This window comes from Pogonomyrmex barbatus, unplaced genomic scaffold, assembly GCF_055798465.1.
Source record: "Pogonomyrmex barbatus isolate J1 unplaced genomic scaffold, ASM5579846v1 scaffold17, whole genome shotgun sequence".
Taxonomy (NCBI): Eukaryota; Metazoa; Arthropoda; class Insecta; order Hymenoptera; family Formicidae; genus Pogonomyrmex; species Pogonomyrmex barbatus.
Window position 1 is genome coordinate 6,745,040 of NW_028297113.1, and position 19,329 is coordinate 6,764,368.

Here is a 19,329-nt window from a genome sequence, read left to right on the forward strand (position 1 = left end):
GAAACGGCAACTAAAAAATATCGAAAAATATCTGCCCCCGCGGTTCTCACCCCCTCCGCGGTGTTGTACGGCCTCGATCTCCGCTCACATACGCGTGCAAATTCACCCCGGCACATGTGAATTTTACATCACAACGCGTGTGCGCTGCGTCTGCCCCCGGATCGAGAGAAGCCAAAGTAAATGGACGATTGCTGAGTAGCTTTTAACGCGAGACAAAAGCCGCGGTCCCCCGAGGTCGACGGGAAAGTTTCTGATCGACGACCGAATTCTGCGTTGAAAGTCCGAGAGGGTGCGGATGGCACATTGTGTCGTCGAGTCGATGTCGACGATGTCGACCTGAGTGAAATTGCTTCGTTAAGCCAGCACACGGTGTTTTATAATCACAAATCGGAACAATGGCCGCGTTTAAATCAATCCTACATGCATTTAATGACTTGACGTGAAAATTATCCGATGTAACATGATAAAAACAATATTTTTATTATATAATATCATGACGCGCGGCTTGCTGTCGTCGCACACGTTAATGTGTGACATTTTATATACGAGAAGTGGAATCCAGAACGGTCCTTTATCGTCAAAACTTTTGCAACTGTTGTATTATAATGTTTCAAAAATATTTTTTACATCCCCGTCATTGAACGAGAGTGGAAACTAACGTGCCTGGTTGGAGAGTAATAAATTATTAGTTTGGATGGTTATATCTTCTTTCATTTTTTTCTTTCATTCTCCAAATACGTTTCCACACTTAGAATCAATGATGGATCGAAATTCACCAATCTTTGTGCTTTAACAAACTTTATATATAGAAAAAGAATGTTAGTATGGAACTGCTAAAGAAATAATAATATTTAAGAACAATATTGTGTATGAAACTTGGATCAAGTTTAATATTCGGAAAAAAAAAGAAGAAGAAAAAGAAAACAATAGTATGTAGTTGTAGAATATTATTTTAGTTTTAAAAATTTACAATCCTATTGTATTATGAATAAATATATTTCACGATATATCAATTTATAAAATTTAATAAGCTATAACATAACAAAATGAAGATAAATAATAAAGTAATATGATAAAAGCACACTGTATAACAGATTAACGAGCAACATAATTTCAAAGCAGAAAGAAAATGTAAAATATATTCTTATGAAATCATCAGTTAAAATTTTATTTTTCCAGATTGTACAAATTTCATGCTATTGCGTTTTATTTCACGTGCTGTTGAATGGACTTTCGAAGTATCCAGGATTTGCCGCAGGATATTTCGGAAACGAATTTGCATTTGGGCAAACGTGCAATTTAATTATTATTTTATATATTATCTTATGTAAGGTCAATTAGTAGTAATGACATTCGCATTTTCCACATTGCTCTTACGAAGATAAGGACGTTACGTCATCGTTGTATCTCCCGAAAGTCAGTATTATATTACATTTACGAAAGGCAGGGGAAAACTTGTTATCGACTCTAGCAACGATGTCTGTCACGCAGACAGCCGTCGAAAAATATTCCATTAGCGAGGCCGAGCGTTGTTCGCCTTGCAATGAAAAAAAATGGCGGTCTCGATTTGTCTCCCGGTTGAAAATAAAAAAGGAGACAGAGAGAGAGAGAAAGATGGAGAAAAAAAGGATAGAAAGCAATAAAATCAGCGAAATTTTTGTCAGAAACGAGATGCATCCATTCATCGATTGTATCGTTAAATTGGCTGTTTTGCGCTACGTTAGTGATTGTTTGTTTCGCCCCCGATTACGAATCGTTATCTCTTGTATTATTTTATATTATTTCGCAGAAGTTACAATTAACATTACGCCAGTTGCAATTATTTATACGTTTGTTAATATAACGAATAAATAAATATGTAAATAATGATAATAAGCGCCTAAAATTTATCGTTTTTATTATTATTTATACATTAATAAATCTTTATAGAAATGATAATGCGAAAAGAGTTTCTCAGGCAAGCGTATTCCAATGTATTTATATATAAATGCATATAGCATGATCTATATCGTTTTGTGATTCGCGGAAATATCATGTGGAATTAATCCCGCCGAAGAATTCATTGGTGCCTCGCGACCGCGAAATATTTTTATATGCATATGTAGGCTGCTTCCATTGAATGAATTTTCCCAAGCGTTCACCGTTCGCAATAACGCACACAATTAGCATTCGTTATTGAAACCTCCGATTCCACTGCCAATGCTCAGGAGAGAGAGACCTATGTAAAATTCAATATCGGAAGAATCATTATATTACCATGCGCTGCACAATGGCATTTACTATAATCCTTTAATCAGCTCCGGATGGGAGTTGCCAAGGAAAGGAATTGTCAATGGAGCGGCGCTTTTCGAGGTCCTTCGAGTTTATCGAACGCTTACAAAAAGAAAGGAATCCTCCAGTAATTTTCCTCTGCGTTATTTGGAAGCGAACGTTTCCTGTCAATGAGAATCTCCGAAATCACTATGGAGGCCTCCCTCCCCCCCCCCGCGACTTTACAGCCGTCTCAATTATTCTCGAGAAATCTCTAGGAATCTTTCGGATTTGTCAGCAATCCTCGATCGATCTCTCGACCGATCCTTCAAACGTACGGCAAGAGAGCTTTTCTTTTGAACGAAGTGCGGATCAAGATGTGAGTATTTGTCATAATATTTCTGGCCAGCTATTTCTTCCTATTAGATAACAAGTTAAGATTGCGTTTGAACATCTTTATAAAAAGCTTTAAAGATTCAGCTTTGTTCAGAGATCAACGACGATTGAAAAGTACAAAGGCATCGGGCGGGAAATCTAGAAAGGAACGAAAAAAATCGTCGAAGCAGGTAATATCGTGAAATCGAAGCTACCGGATGCCGATAAAAATGACGACGACGACGACGACGACGACGACGACGACGACGACGACGACGACGACGGAGCAAGGACGTCGGCGGGGGTGGCGGGGGAAGAAGGCGCGGGAATAGAGGGTAGGTAGTTGGAAACCAGCAATTGGGTCTGCTGCCAGCGAACTAGGTGCTTGGAGGTGGGAGAAGGTCGCGGGAGGAGTGTACCAGAAGCCTGAAAACCGGGTCACCACCGGGTCACTGAGCTCCCCCTCTTGTCGCTGACAAATAAACCCGGGAAAGTGCTCCTTCGCATCTACGAATTAATTATAAATATTATTGGCTGACTCGCCAATTGCTCGCGATAACCAACTTCTCGGCCGGATGTTACGGTTGGCCCACTACATCAAAGATAAAGATAAATATTTGGAATCGTGCAAATTATTTTGATTACTGCACTTTGCTGTGTAATTAATAACCGGTATTATTGATGATCATTCCATACAATAGCCGTTATTGATCTATTACATTTTCGGCACGTGCGTAATGTCCAGTATTAATAAGTAAATCCGTGCAACGGCTACATTTCATCGAGGTATACAGCGATGGTTTCTCTTTTCAATTTATTATCGAAGAACCGGAACCGTGAATATATTTTGAGGCTTGATTGAATTCATACGCGATTATTCCGCCTATCCTCTTTCATCTTCGCTCGTGACGCGTTACCCCGTCATATTTTGTGTGAGAGCAGCTTCCAATTTCGCTCGACAAGTAAAAAGATTATTTTCGCTTATTCAAAAGGAAACGAGGAAACGAGGAGTTCCTGCAAAAAACATGCGTGTGGGCCACGGTGGCTCGATGGACGAACCTATTTTCGAGTTTATTGTCTGTCGACGACGGCGGGTCATTCGTCGAGTTTGACGACGCCAACCAGTGGTATCTATGAAAACTATGAAAACGGGATTTATCGGATAATAATCATACCGGCCATACCGAGCACACAGACACACGTTCTATATATACGTATATATGATCGCGCAAGAAATAATATTTTTAATAATTCCACATCATGCGCTGGAACGTCGTCGCGAACTGACGGCGCGTGTAATTCGTAATTCCTGACGATGGTAATATTCTCGGGAAGGAATTTTTGCCAATTCCCTCTTTTTATTTCCATTTTTATTAAACTTCCGTTCCCATACCTGATATTAATAACAATGGGGAATAACAACGATCTGCCGCACAGGGCGGACAGGTAAAGAGCGATCAAAATAGGTCGGAAACAGTCGTGGTTTCAGCGTTTCCGCGAGAAACGCCGTTGAGAAACGTCGTTGCAGATGGAGAGATAAACGTCCGTATCGCAGAATCGGACTCGGCGGTCGTATTAACTCTTAAGCCTTAAATACTGGCGTGATCGAACGTTACAGATTCCAGTCACCTTTGATTTATCCATCTAAGTCTGCAAATAATCTTTATTTTCCCAAAACCCAAGATAAACAGTCCGTAAGTCTGTTTTATTTTATGAAAAGTACACAAGCAATTTGTGCCTTTCATTTTGAGGTAATGCCAGCTCGTGTGCTCTAAATATTCTTCACACACATTTTAAAACAGGTTGTCGGTCGTTTATCCGACATGTAAATTAATGAATAAACGAAATGGATCGACGAAGAAAGGACTTACTTTGTGCGTTTTCACGCTTGAGTGGAGTTTCCGATCATATCGAGTCTCTGCCACCAGTTGAAAATAAAATAATCATACTCGTATCGGATCGAAACGACGATTAAATTGATCGATCGTTGATCGTTTAGCATTATCGATTATTTCAGAAGGCTCCACGCAAGGCTGACCTTTTCCCTTTTATAATAAAAAAAAAAAAAAAAAAATACAAACGACAGGGGTAATACGCTCGGCGTGAGACCGATGTCCGATGGGGTTACTCGGGGGTTTATCGAGCTCGCCGCCGCAATCAAGTCGACATCAGTAGAATCACCTCGCGGCGAGTCAGACGGCGAGGTAAAGCTAGACTCTGTAACGTTATACGGAACACGTATGTCGCGCCGGCGACATTACGAATGATGGCACCACGCCACCGCGGTGTTACAATTACCCATCGTCATCCGTTGCCGCCCACAATGTCACGACAGCGCGGATTATTATATTACGATACATCGGCGGTGGTATTACGATGTACCTTACAATGTCGATATTACAGCAGATTATCGAGCGCGCGCTGAGATATGTCTGGACTGTAATCCGACGAGAGTACAAAACATCGGTTTGTATAATCGGTTTGTGTTACGCATAAATAACGATTAGCGTGCGCTAGCGACACGACATTGCGTTTCGAGATAGGGAAAATGCGGAAGAGAACGCCAGGTCGCGAAAGAATTGTCTTTCGGATGACAGAAACTTGCCACTTTTCTCATAAAGTTAACTACCTCTTTTTTCCCTTACGATAATATTAAAATACGTGCTTAAGATAAATTTCTCGCAGGTAATTACGGAGGTTTAGTCTCATTTGCCTGGGATTAACGACGTCTATAGAAATGGCCGAGAGATAAAAGAAATGAGATCCTTATCGGAAATTAAAAAAAAAAAAAAAAAAAGAAAAAAGAAGAAGAAGGACGTGTTCTTAAGGGCGCGGGTTACGCGCGCTTCGGGCTCGCTCAAAGAATTTTTAATACGCCGAACGAAATGACGGGTGATATTAGACTATCGCTCGCACGAACGGACGGCGCGGCTCGGGACAAAGGGCGTTTACTCCACTTTTACGATAAATTGCTCCTTCGGAAATCCATTTAGCCGTGAGAGAAACGGCGCCGCTCTTTCTCGGCCGGGCCCGATAAATGCATTATCGTTTTTCTGCCGTCGTCTTCTGCGAGACAGCGATAAAGTCCAAGCAACCCGGCACCCGGGTTCACACGCGTACGAGTGTGATAAACACGAAATTAACACTCTCACCCACCATCTCGCCATCATCTACGCGTCCTTCGGCCGCGCGCGCTCGGCGCTACGTGGCGATGCACTTTCCTGTCGGACGCACGTGCTCTCGTGTCCGACGTTAACGTTGTTTCAGTAACGCGTAACGTCCCCCTTTGTTACGCAACGAGTGCGCAGCTGGCACTCGTTGGCTCGAGCCGGGCCTGGCACTCGCATTATTAAATCCCTCTCTCTCACGTGCCCCTTTAAGATTCTCTCGATCTGCACTCCTCAGATCTGTCGGCCGACCGACCGACCGACCGACCGACCGCTCGCAAAGATCTCGTCCTAATTTATTCCACTACGTTATCCTCGACGTCTCTCGTTACTTACTATTGCAGCTAATCTACATAATACGATAAATCGCTTTACTCCCTTTTCAAAAGTCGGGACACAAAGGGAGTTTGCGAAAGCGGCTTTAACCAACGGCTTGTTTTCGCTAATCCAAACCTATCTAATATTCTCTAATGGGGTGTGTTCATTTGTCCCGCGGCGAATACGATAACGCGCTGCCTGTCAATTTATTTAGAGATCCCGACAAGGATAAATTGCTATGACGCGAGCAGTCGGGCCGTCGTAATCGTCGATCGAAGCTTCCTTAATCGCGTGTCACGGCGTGAAGTTCCCGTACGTAAGTGTCGCGCAGTTTAACGAGGCTAATTAGAAGTCGCATTAACCGGTAACGTTCGTTCCCTCATCGACATCCGCAAATGTCTCACGCTTGCCGTCCAGATTGAAACGCGCGCACGTTCGTAGAATCCGATCGATCGTGTAGTTTTCCAACGATTTCACGGACGCGTCATTACGGCGCGCGTCGCAAGTCTCTTTCTCTCTCTTTCTCTCTCTCTCTCTCTCTTTTTTTTTTTCATCCCCGCGTGTATGACGCAGAGCCGATTGTCGACGATAATCGTCGCCACTCTCGCGCGTTCGTCACCGTTCATCACGATTCATCACTCGATTCCCCGAATGTCGTGATCCTCTGACATCCGAAACGACGGATATTTCCCCGAGCGATATTCTCAAACACGACACTCTCTGTCTCCCTCCTCACCCTCTCTCTCTCTCTCTCTCTCTCTCTTTCCCTTTCCCGTTTCTCGCTCTTTCTCTTACTCAATATCGCGGAGATTGTACTCGTAATTTCCCATGTGTCGTGCGGTCACAACGCATCCGCCGACGGATTTTTCCGTACTTTTCGACAAGCATATTTACGCTTTAATAGTTCCATCACGCGTACGAAAGGGAAGAATGGGCGCGGTTGCTACAAAATAAATTCAACGGATATCGAGGTATCACTTGCGTTTTAAATAAATAAATGGAAGGGAATAATACAGGGTTAAAGTCTGCTCTCCGGGGACTCGTCCATGGGGCAACTTCGATCTATCGAGAGATACATCTCTGGTCTTGTAATGCCACGCCGTCATCCATCGTGCCGCAAAATCTCCACGATGCGGAAATTCACGGTTCGATGGGCGAATCCCAAAGTCGTACTTCCGCGTGCACTTCGTTTCGCTCTTTCCGCAGTTTATTTTTCCTCGTTTTCCCCCCGGGGCGGATGCGCTTGCATGCTCGGCCGTGATTCGTAGATGCCCCGGATCGCCTAAATGGATGTAAACAAAAGCGACGAAGGAAAAGAAAGCGGGCAGCTCAGCCGTGAAAACGGGGTCAAAGGCCACTCGTCAAAATTGGCAATCGTCGCAATCGCGCTCGGTTGAATGCGAAAGCGCAGGCGAACTCTCTACGGGGATATTCGATCAAGCACGAGAGTAATGTTATGCCTGCGCAAAATCAGATGAGACGATAAAGAGAAAACCCTGGGAGAACGAACGAAGAAGTTTCTTTGATTCTACGGCAAATATAAATTTGTAGAGGGATATTCGAAGATTATCTAAGCCGCGAGTTAAGTTTTTTCTTATGTCAGATTATCCATCTTTATCTTGATTTTTAAACGGTGATCGGCAAAGGAAGATTCAGCCGAGCTTAAAGGAATTATCAGATACCGGTAGATGTAGAACAGAGATAAAAGCAGAATTTTATAGTGCGATGGATCTCAAAAGTACGATTTAGATCGCACGCAACCATTTATAAAGTTTAAATTTTGCATGTTATTGCTTCACAAACTCACGATAAAATACGTGGATAGTTGAAGAAAAAACGTGACGTATCGAGTTATCTAAAATTTTGCAGTCATTCTGGATACCAAACGTAGAATTTTCGGAAGAAGAAAATAGACAGTGTCTTAAAAAATTGAAATAGATGCATTAAGAAAACATATCGTGATCTAAATTACATAAGACATGTATTTCCTTATTAAATTAAGGATGGTCTATAATATTATAGTATAAAACGTATAATGTTTTTAAAAACATCGCAATCTTCGTTCATAATAACAATACATTTTAACATAATGAAAACTTTATTATCATCTTTACCACAATATTTTCTTCGTACGAATCGTGACTCTGTAGGAAGGCTCTATAGAAAATTTGATCGATTCGGAAAGAAAGACAGATTAAGAACGAGATTAGATGTGAAAGAGCGAACGGTTTTTCTACTTAACGAGAAATTCATTGTAGTTTAGTACATGTTGCTACTGGTGAAAATAAGTCGGCGTCTTGTCTAATAAAAGTATGTAGTTACCCCGCGGCTCGAAATCATCGCATGTGATGGGATTTCAATGCCGACGCTCTTCGTTTTTACTACGGCAACCAATGTATCATCCTATTACCACAGTAATAACCATAATCCTTATCTTTTATAAAATCTCCTCTCTGGGAAATGCGTTATCAATTCAGGAAAATTTTCAGAAGATAGCAGAGATCGAGGGAGAACCTTTCGCGCGATATGAAAGAATTTTGAGAATCGACCCGATGTAAGTTTTTTATACGTGGCATATGTGTTGCATAATGTAAGAATCAGCAAGATCCTTCCTGGATTTCGCCTTACTCCTCTCGTGTGTCGCGCATTCGAAGTAATTACAGCGGTACTTTTGCCACGTGGCTGAAAGAGTCGAGTGCAAAGGCGCCGGCTCTTTGGCGAGGCAATAAAATGGAAAAGGGTACTCTCGTACGGGAGTTAATAATGAGTCGCATCGACTGAATTACGTGCAAGATGATTTCAATATTCTGACGCAAAAGGGATTCGCCATTCGATAGCTAAGCGTGGGCAAAAGAAAGCGTCAAAGTAACGGCGCGCTCTTCGCGCGCTTCAATATCGCGGAAGAATTGCACGATAATTGTGTCATTTGTCAGAGTGTTAAAAAATACAATATGAAAGATAAGGGTGTGTTGTGTAATAAAGAATCTTAATAAAGAATCGCATTTGACATTGAGAATCACAATTAATTCGAGAGACTGTTAGCTTGAAAAAATCTGACTTTCTAAGAAAAAAAAAATGTTTTAATTAATGAAAAGTACTTTGCGTCTTTCGTTTTTTTTTTTTTTTTTTTTTTTTCTTTGTGCCGGGCAACGAGGCTCTTGTTCCACTCTGCCGAATAAACGGGAAATCCGCAGAGTGAAGTTTACGAGCTCGATTTCATTCGCGAATATTCACTCCACGCGCAGCGTGTCTTCGTGCCTGTCATTTCACTTTATGCGCGACGGGTGTGCATTTCTGTGCTGTGGAAGTTAATCAAGTACTGATTAAAGAGCCCGCCTAATTAGAGAGCTCGTCTGAGAGCTACTTCAGCACGTATGCCAAATCGGATCGTGAGAACTCCAACATTGGTATTATCTTTATGGTATGTTTATAAAGCAATTTGACCTTAACACAATAATTATTGTCGCGATTACCGTTGCATATATTAATACTCTTTCGGAATGCGGAAAACGAAACTCAAATAGAGCATTTGAAAATAAGCTGTCAGTCAAAACTGGTGAAATTAATGGAAAATCACTGATGTTTCGTATTTCCTATTGATAAAGCACCGAGTTGCACCAGTTGCCAAATCTATTTCCAACCAAAAAGTCGTTTCGGGAAGCATGATTCACTGGTCTCGTAATTTCTGAAATTAAAACGTTCCCATGATACTATCGTGTCTTGTAACTTTCCCGGGGATTCAAGAAATTCGAGAGAGGGACATAAAAAGCAATAAACGTAATTCTCTCCGTTAAATAGCGACTAATTCTCGGAAATGGAGATTTAAGGGCGCGAGAAGGCGCCGGAGTTCTGTCGAATGAAACCGAGGAAATCGCCTGCACACGGAGGCAAACAACATGTGCAATTAGATTTACCACGTATCAGGCTAAACTGCATCGATTAAACAGAAGTCAGGATAAATCAACGCCGATTCCAATACGGGATACGTTAGCGCATACATTACCGCGCGTTGTACGCTGATGCCTCACAAAGATCTCAGGATCATCATGGGTGTACGTGTGTGATGTGTGTGTGTGGTGTGTGTGTGTGTGGTGTGTGTGTGTGTGTGTGTGTGTGTGTGTGTGTGTGTGTGTGTGTGTGTGGTGGGTGTGTGTGTGTGGTGTGTGTGTGGTGTGTGTGTGTGTGTGTGTGTGTGTGTGTGTGTGTGTGTGAGTGATATTGCGATCGGCATCGCATGAGCATCCAAATACACCACGATGACAGAATTCAATTTGCGAAGAGCACGGATTATCAATTTTTTCCGCCGGTTATTTCCATGCATAACTGATGAACTTTTAAGGGACTCGATGGAAATATCTGCCGCTAGTGATTTCGAATTAAAACAACGACGGAAATCGATACGGGTGCGTCATTAACTGCATGTATCGTTGAGATATCAAGCGCGGGAAATGGAAAATGTACAACTTATATGCGTTATACTCTCTTAACTTTCGGAGATTTTCAGATATATATATATATGCACATATATTTCTCTCTCTCTCTCTCTCTCTCTCTCTCTCTCTCTCTCTTTCTCTCTTGTGTGTGTGTAGGTCGTCCAATAAATCACAATATAACTAGCGAAGAAATGTTCATTTAGACATATAGAATAAATTCTTTCGCAAAATTGAAATACGTAATATCTACATCGAATGCTATCATTGTTGTTAAAACGTGTTCGATCCCAAAATTTTCGTCGATTGAAACGCTCAAAGGAAGCTCTCCCTACGTATATATGCCACCCCTATATGCCGAACACGCAACTCACACGTACACAGTTGTATTGGATGAAGATACGTCGTCGGTTTCACGTCAGGTTTCTGGCACCTGGCACTTAAATCGAGCCCGCGAAATTTCAGCCGACACTCCGGTAAAAGCCCTTCGAGACTTTCAGAATGGATTGCGGATGATGGGAATGGCATGGGAAACCAGAATAAATTTCAGAACGCGACTCTCCTTTTTCCTAATGCATTCGTCCGATTCTTTTCCGCCCCGTCTTTTCCCTCGCGATTCCATCGAACTGCTTTACTGACATTTGCGAAACTTACGAAGTATATGAATGAAGAAATCTTCGATAGGTACAGCGACGAAATCTTACACTTACAGAATGCTTATGCGACTGAAAAGGAAAAAGATTTTGCGTAAAAAACAGATTGAAAATGTAGCGGAAAATTTTTTCCATTAATCTGCTTATAATATTTCTTAACATTTTAATTTTACAAACAACTCGCCACTAACACAAATATTATTAATTGCTTCATAAAATATGGAAACTTTTTTATTTATGTTTTGATAACGTTAAGAAATTTATATTAACATAATGCAAATTATAAAAATTTAAATATTATGTAAAATATTAATTTTTTGATATTCAAAATCGATTTTCTTTGATACTTTGATACTATCAGGAAATGCGGAAAAAAATTCAAATAATGCGTTTGAGTTACTGCCAATAAAAACAGCGAAATTGATGAAAGATTCCGGATGTTGCATTTCATATTTTCAGTAAAGCATCAACATAGCCAAATTTATTTCCGAAAATAGAAAACTAAAAATCATTTCGGGGCATAATTCGCTAATTTCGTGATTTAAAATTAAACATTTCCATAACACTATCTGTGTCTTGTAACTTTCCTAGGAATCCGAAACTCTTGAGAGCGGAGAGGGACATAAAAAGCAATAAAACGTAATTCTCTCCGTTAAATAACATACAAAACTCAGTACACGCAAAAGTCTTATTTTCAAATTTCGACTTTTTTTATACGAAATCATCATCTTTTCGTGGTTATATTATCAATAATTCTATGTAAATTGTAAAAATCGTGGAAGTTAAAACTTCTGTTTTTCAAGTTTTTGATAAGAAGACATAGACTATGTTTCAAGTGGAAAGGCAATTCCCTCTGGCAGTGAAATTTATTCACGCTCGTTTTTGATGTATGTTCGCCTACCGCGCAGGATTTAATACGAAAGTCGAAAGGGCTTAACCCTTGGAGTGCCGACGGGCACACGTCTCCTGAATGTTCATTTAAATTCTTACCACGCCGACAGCGACTGTATGTTAAGATCTTTCCTATAACAAACATACGCTCAGAGAAGTTGTTCAAATTACATGGAAAATATTTAATATTTTAAATTATTGTATATTATTACAACTGTGCACTGGTTTAAGAATTAACTTTATGTATATCTTCGTCTTCCTCATTCTCTCTTGATTTTATTATATTTCTATTACATTATCATATAAGTTTCGTTCTGTTTCGATACCGTGTAAATTCGATAACTATCTACTTAGAAAGATGAATATTCACTGTAAAGTGTTGAAAAATGTCAAGTGTTATTTTTGTAGAAGGAAAGAAGCAATATCATACTTTTTGTTAAACTTTACTTTTTGTTAAACTTTAGAAAAAAATTATAAAAATTGCAAGATTGAGTTTTTATTTTGATTTATGAAGAAAACATAATTGAATAAGATAATATATTCCGCTTTTGTTATTTGACACTTTTTCATATGCGTTTCTCTCTTGTGCTTTCTTTCTCTTTCCCAAATTACAAAATATTATACAAAGACGCATGTTATTAATAAAGACGAAGAGACTAAACCAAAATTAAACCAAAATTTCAGCTGGCTTCCTGATTAATATTTCAGTTAAATAATTTTAGGGGCAAGAGAAATATTATTAAAATAAATATGTAGCTACAGCACAGCTTGTTATCTTTAAAAAATATGCCATTAGCTTATAGAAACATAAAAATATAAACAAGCTCTATAAACTGAACAAATTTAAATAAATTTTGATTTATAAATATGATGACTAGATACATATGCATACTAGTTATATGATTAGTTCATCGTTTAATCTAAATTAAATTAAATTTAGTAATTTACAAACCATCTTTCTCTCTCTTTCTTTTTCTACTCTTTCTTCTATCCTTTCTCTTTTTCTCTTGAAAACACTTGGGCGAAATATAATGCGAATTACGAAAGGAATTAACGTATTGAACGCGGGCAAATGTTCGGACGAACTTGTTCGCCGCGAGTTCGGCAAAGCGAAGTTCGTTCGCTTGGTAAATCGGGACTCGAAACACTGTATAATTCCGCAGCTCGAGGAAACCTTTCATTTCGCGAGGAATTAATTTATACGAGCGTGTTATCGAACGAAGCCGAGCCCCCTCTCCCCCGATGCGATCCGTCGGTTTCGGAAGGCTCACGATGGAATCCCGGACGGGATTGAAATTGTTCGCGGATGAAATTCCCCGGGTGTGTTCACGGGAATTCGGAATCAAGCTTTAACAAACTTCGAATAGAAATGCAGAACGCCGTCAAACTTTGTCCAGGACGGCCGGACAAAGCGCGACGCGATCGGGAAAGAAAAATTGCCGCGCCCGCACCCCCACCTCCACCCTCCCCCTTCTCCTCGCCTTGCCCGAGGAATCAACGTGATTAATTACGCTTTTTGTCGCTCGGATCGTCAAGTTGATCCGAGTGTCCCTCCGCAGCTAATACTCTCAAAAGGATACCTAGGCAAAGCAGCGCGCGCTCTTTGATCGCCACGTGCGTCCCTCTGTCATTGTCGATAATATCTATTCCATGGCGACAAACGATATGGTCAGTGTTTAATACCGTGCATTTATAATCATAATCGCAATGCCGATATGATACCGGTGATTAATTATATATACATATAAAATCTTTTTTCACCCTTGTCTCTCGAACCGAGACCGGGATCGTGCCTCTTCTATCGCGTATTAAATTTCATAATGCCGCGCGCGAGAGATATAGTTTAATATCGTATGACTGCAATAGATTAATTAGAGTGCCGCTCTCCAATTCCGTTTGTTACATCAATAATTATTCAGAATCGCCGCAAAATATCGCACGTTTGGTAATAGTGGCACACAGAGGAGGCAGCATCTTGCGCGCGAACGTAACGGCTCGATATAACGTTCGCTTCGGCAAACTCTCGATCGTATAACTCCAGCCAGCGAATATTTCTTGTTTTATTTATTTATTTATTTATTTTTATTTTTTTTTTTTATACATATTTCACTTTATCCATTCACCACACGTGCTAACTTTTCATGTTGTTACTGTTAATACACCGCGGCCGCACATCGAACAAGCTACATCGGGATCGGGATACAAATGCCACGAATACCTTCATTCGATTGTGTGCGAGCTGGCACGTATGTACAATGAATGAGAACTTGGAACACGTTGCCCTCCTACGTGATCGCGACCGATGTCCCAATCAAAAGCTAAGAGACCATCCCTGATTCCGGGCTTATTGGCGTGCGTGCCCGACGATGGTGCCCATCGATACGAAAGTTTCGCGCTCTCTTTCCACGCGGAACGAGAGATCGATATTTCAAATGGGATTTCAAATGGGACAAGCATATCTGACGGTCCCCGCAAATTCCATCCCTGCTCATAATGAAGACGCTTCGCTGTCGGCCAATAATCTGGTTAGGATTCTACCAATACTAATTTCGCCATTTAATCTAATAACTATCTTGAATAATTGTCGTTTCATGCATAAGCGACAGCTGAATAAGATTCAGCGTTCAATTTAAAATACAGTTCAATTTAAATACATGTTAAAGGGAAAAAAAATTACTCCAATATTTTTAAAAGAAGGTAGTTTAACCTAGAGAGAAAACATTTAAAATATACGTAAAATATGCAAGTGAAGTTGCAAGGATTCGAGAAGGACATTTAGCGATTTCAATACTTTCTTTTTCAAGTAATGTTATTTTTTTTCAAGTGTACTTTAATTTTTCATCCGTGAAAACGTTTAGTGAAATAAAGATTGAAGAAAAAAATTCAAAACTCGTTTTGCGATATAAGTTTCAAGCGCTTCCGGAGTATCGTATTTCCAATCACTTTTTCCCTTGCGTTGGTCAAATTCCAAGGATAAAGTGAATATTGATAAATACGGCAAAAACGGCAAATATGGGTTATCTCTAGAAAACGCGGAAAAACGTGGCCGCGTGCTTGGCGCGGGCCGCGCTCGTGAATGAAGTGACGCGCTCGTATCAACACGCTCAAGTGTTATCAAAGTAAACCGTTAATTTTAAAAAAGATCTCTCGTTTAAATCAGTCGGATCATCCATTTAATTTAGAAATCCGTACACCGCACAACCACCGTATTTTACAATATCTGTTACACCAAGCTATTTACCTTGCGACGATCCTGGACTTCCGTGAGGAGAAACATCAAAGACTCGCAGTACTTTTCTCTGGGGCTTCTCCTTTTCTACATGCACCTCACGTGCACGTACGTATTACTTCTCGAGAAAAGGAGTTCTTCTGAGAGAGAGAAGGGAAGAGATGAGAAGAGACAGAACGAAAATCGACGATCGACTCGCAAGTTTAGAAAAAAAAAAGAAAAAACAGTGAAGGGAAGACAGTCTCGAAATCGGGCGCGCACAGGAGCTTCCGCGAGCTTGCGAGCACGACACGCGAGCCACAACGGCCAAGTGGCGCAACTGAACTCAGCTGAACCGAGTCGGAGCTTAAATTACCGAAGAGAGAGAGAAGGCGGCGGGGGTGGTAGCGGCGTGGTGGTGGCGGAACCCAGAGGGTGAGGATCGCGTCGTCTCCCTCGCATCGATTTACTGACAGTGGCGCGCGCTTCGCTCCTCGCGACTCGGTCGCGAGCGCTCGCGAGAGACTCGCGCACTTTCAGAAGCGCGAAAACGCCCGCGAGCTACTTCGCCGAAAGACAGAGCTCAAGGAGATTTCGTAAGATTCTAACACGAGTTTCATCTAGAGATTTGTGACTCTTTGAGATGGTTCCCGAGCGCGGTTCCCGAGACCGTCTTGAGCTTTATTGAAACTGCCAATTTTCAAGAGAGAGAGAGAGAGAGAGAGAGAGAGAGAGAGAGAGATAGAGAGAGAGAGAGAGAGAGATCGTTTTTATGGACAGAATTATTCGACTACAATAGTGATTGAAAATGCTCGTGCATCGCATACATGAGACGCAAAATAAGATGTAAAAGAGAGAAAGAGAAGTATATTATTTTTTAAATGACTCGTTCATATTGTTGACATAAATGAGGCTATTGATTAACTTTATTACGTATATTAAGCAAAAAATTTATTTTAATTTTTTTTATTAATTGAATGTAAAACTCTCGAATCATGCTATTAAAACATTCTAATATTTAATTTATATTATCTGAGTTGAAGAGTAATAATAAAAATCGGAATCAAATTGTTTAAAACCTTGTATTCCTTTCCGTGCACTTTTAATGAGAATCAAACCGAAGAAGTCTTGTACCACGATCGGTTTTCAAGACAGTACCAGCTCTCGAGCGCAGCCAGAAGCCTTCTAGTGGAGAGAGGGGTGAGAGGAATGGAGGGTGCTCGAGCCGTTTTGTTCTAAATGAACCCTCTAGAAAATACTACGAAAGCGGCACAAAACTCGCAAACTGCAACACACAGTCGGCGCATTTGCAATCGTATATAATGAAAGACTTACTAACGAAATTGAATTTGAGAAACGGATAAATCCGGCAAAAATTGAAGATCGACGGAATGGTGGAGAACCGAATACCGAAGGGCTTGAGAAATTTTCAACGTGGGAATTCGTGATGGTCGATAAAAATCTACCGGAAAGCGATTAGGTTTCCAGGTGGCCTTATTTCCATCGCAATATTCATGATACATTGCATTAAGAGATTAGGCTGCTGCGAGCAAAATAAAAAAATACGTTACGCTTTATTGAACATTAGAGTAATGTGAAATTTTATTATTAAAATACGATCTTTCATATAAAAATATTAAAAAATATTAAAATTATTGATTCTTGAAAATGACGTTAGTAAAGAATTTAAATTACATGGTAGATCACTCACACGGGAAAATTTTCATGTTTTTCGAAATAAGGGAGGATTTAAATTCATGGGATTAAAATTTTACGACAAAAGTGACCATTATCTCGTTGATTAAAAAAACTAAGCGGTCCGTCTCTCTTTTTTTCCAAAAAACTACTAGGAAAAATGTTATATTTTTAACAATATGCACATTAAATTTAAAATAATAAGATAAGATTGATAATAAGAGAAACTTGTTAGATGTTAGAGCCATCGTTTTGAAAAATTGCAATTTATCGAGACATTACTTATCTAAATTATTAGTTGATTTAATTTTCTAATATTACCAAAATCTGTTTTAGTCTTAATTGAATCATCAAAGACTTTTCTTCAAATTTTTACAGTAGCTTGACCTTTTATGAAACAACTGCGAAGTATACTCGAAGTGTGTAAGACTTCTTGGCATATTTCTCGATGGCACTGTCGACTAACACAAAATTCGCCACGTAAGTAGGAAAAGGTCCCCGCGGGGACGATAGACCCCCGGCGATCGATTCGCCTTTCCTAAAATCAGCGTTTTCCGAAACGTGATTTCAGGAAATGCCCGGTTCATCAACGCTCGCCCAAAGCTGATACGGTCGTTATTTCGACATTCGTGTGGCCGGCTGAAATTCCCCGCATTAATTAGCGTTTGAAGCTCGCGGCGCGATTACTCGCGTTATTCATGACTGCTGCGTTATTCATGAACGTTGTTGCCTCACCGGAAAAGCAAAGTAAGGGTTGCCTTTGTTGGCCGAAATTGTGATACTTCGAGCGAAAGTTACTCACGGCGCACGGAGGGTTCAAAATTCAACACTCCTTTTTCGAAGAAATGCACCCCCCCCCGTTGCATAACGTGAAACTATAAAGATCACGTTTCCGGTATAAATTTGACGTATCTCAACTCAACTTATCTCATTAATATACATCGAAAGTTATACATGATTAACGCGCCAACTTAATGCACACAAAAGTGAGTTGATTATCGCGACGCTTGATTACACCCCGGTATTATCGAAGCGAAGAGCCGTGCACGCCGGGATTACCTACGCGTGATTAACAATTTAAGTTTGTAATTTTGTTTACATAATCCGCTTTTGAGCGCTTTATCAACGATTTCGGCGGAAAGGCAAAAAAACGATAATTCGGAGGAGGAAATCGATAGGGTGTGATTCGACGTATATCGCCCTCGCGATTCCTCTCTCGCAGGCGGATTGCGTTACCGCGCGATGGTGTTGTGTCTGAGAAAAGGAAGAATACGTAACGAGCATGAAAAAAACGGCGTCGGTAACGGTGAAAACCCGTGCGGAAACAAGCGGCGCAAAAACCGTCTGGGTTTCCACCGTCGCTTCTTCCTTTTTTTTCCTTCCCCTGCAATGAGGACAATATATCGGGGATTTGGATTTTAACGATTTTTCAGTGATTTTTTTGCAGCAGTTTGCTCTCGGTGTTATGCATGTTCAAACAAAAAAATGCTTGCGCCATGCGTGCTTGTCAAAAAAATGTGTACAGTTATTGCGTACAAAAAACCGACAGAGACATGTCGCTTTAATATTCGCTGTATTATGCTATCGTGGCGATAACTGGAAATCGATTTTTTTATACTTGTCAGGCCAGCAGTTTAAAGGTATTAACTACGATTTGATTAGTTGATTCTTAATGTTGCATAATCGGACAAATGAATAAATAATGGCGAAGGAGATAATCTTTGCTATGAAACATTAACGCTTCAGGATGACAACGTGACGAATAGACCGCGCGTCTTTTTCTCATACAATTATTTCTTCAATTATACTCCTATATATGTCTACATATGCTATCATGAGATATTTTTCATTTCTAAGATAAATTTTGTGCTCCGCCATGGACATAATTAATTCGCATTTAACTTTAAACAAATTTAATAGAATTTAAATTTAAATTACAGAAAAGAAAATAAATATCAAGGATTGAGAAAATTCAATGTGCGATGATCACCTACTCTCGATATCGTTAATAAAAAAAAATATGTAAATCAGTATGAATGATTTCTAGAACACCCTATATTTGAACGGGTTGCAGATGCCAGCTTACAGAATGACAGGAGCAATTAATCTTTCATTCATGGTTACTGCTCATCAGCAAAGTAATCCGACATCTCGATTGCTGTTATTACTGACGTCCGCCGGTCGTAAATTTTTAATTAAAATATTCTGAATCTTAAAGGATTCTCTCTCCGGGATCTCGAGAGTGAAAAGATGTGGCGGAAACCTTGGCACGACAAGTCGTATAAAGGGTCCATTTGAGAAATCTCGAGTCTGATTACATGATAAGATGAGGATTTCTCGCG

At 40.3% G+C, this 19,329-nt stretch overlaps 1 protein-coding gene across 1 annotated transcript in view; it reads right to left on the reverse strand.

Annotated features, from left to right (window-relative positions):
- LOC105430774 (uncharacterized) overlaps positions 1-15,644 on the reverse strand; it is a 43,558-nt gene extending 27,914 nt beyond the window's left edge. Inside the window, exon 1 of the mRNA XM_011644482.3 lies at positions 15,326-15,644. The gene's annotated coding sequence lies outside the window, so the exon portion shown is untranslated. The remainder of the gene's footprint in view (positions 1-15,325) is intronic.
- Between the last annotated feature and the right edge of the window lie 3,685 nt (positions 15,645-19,329).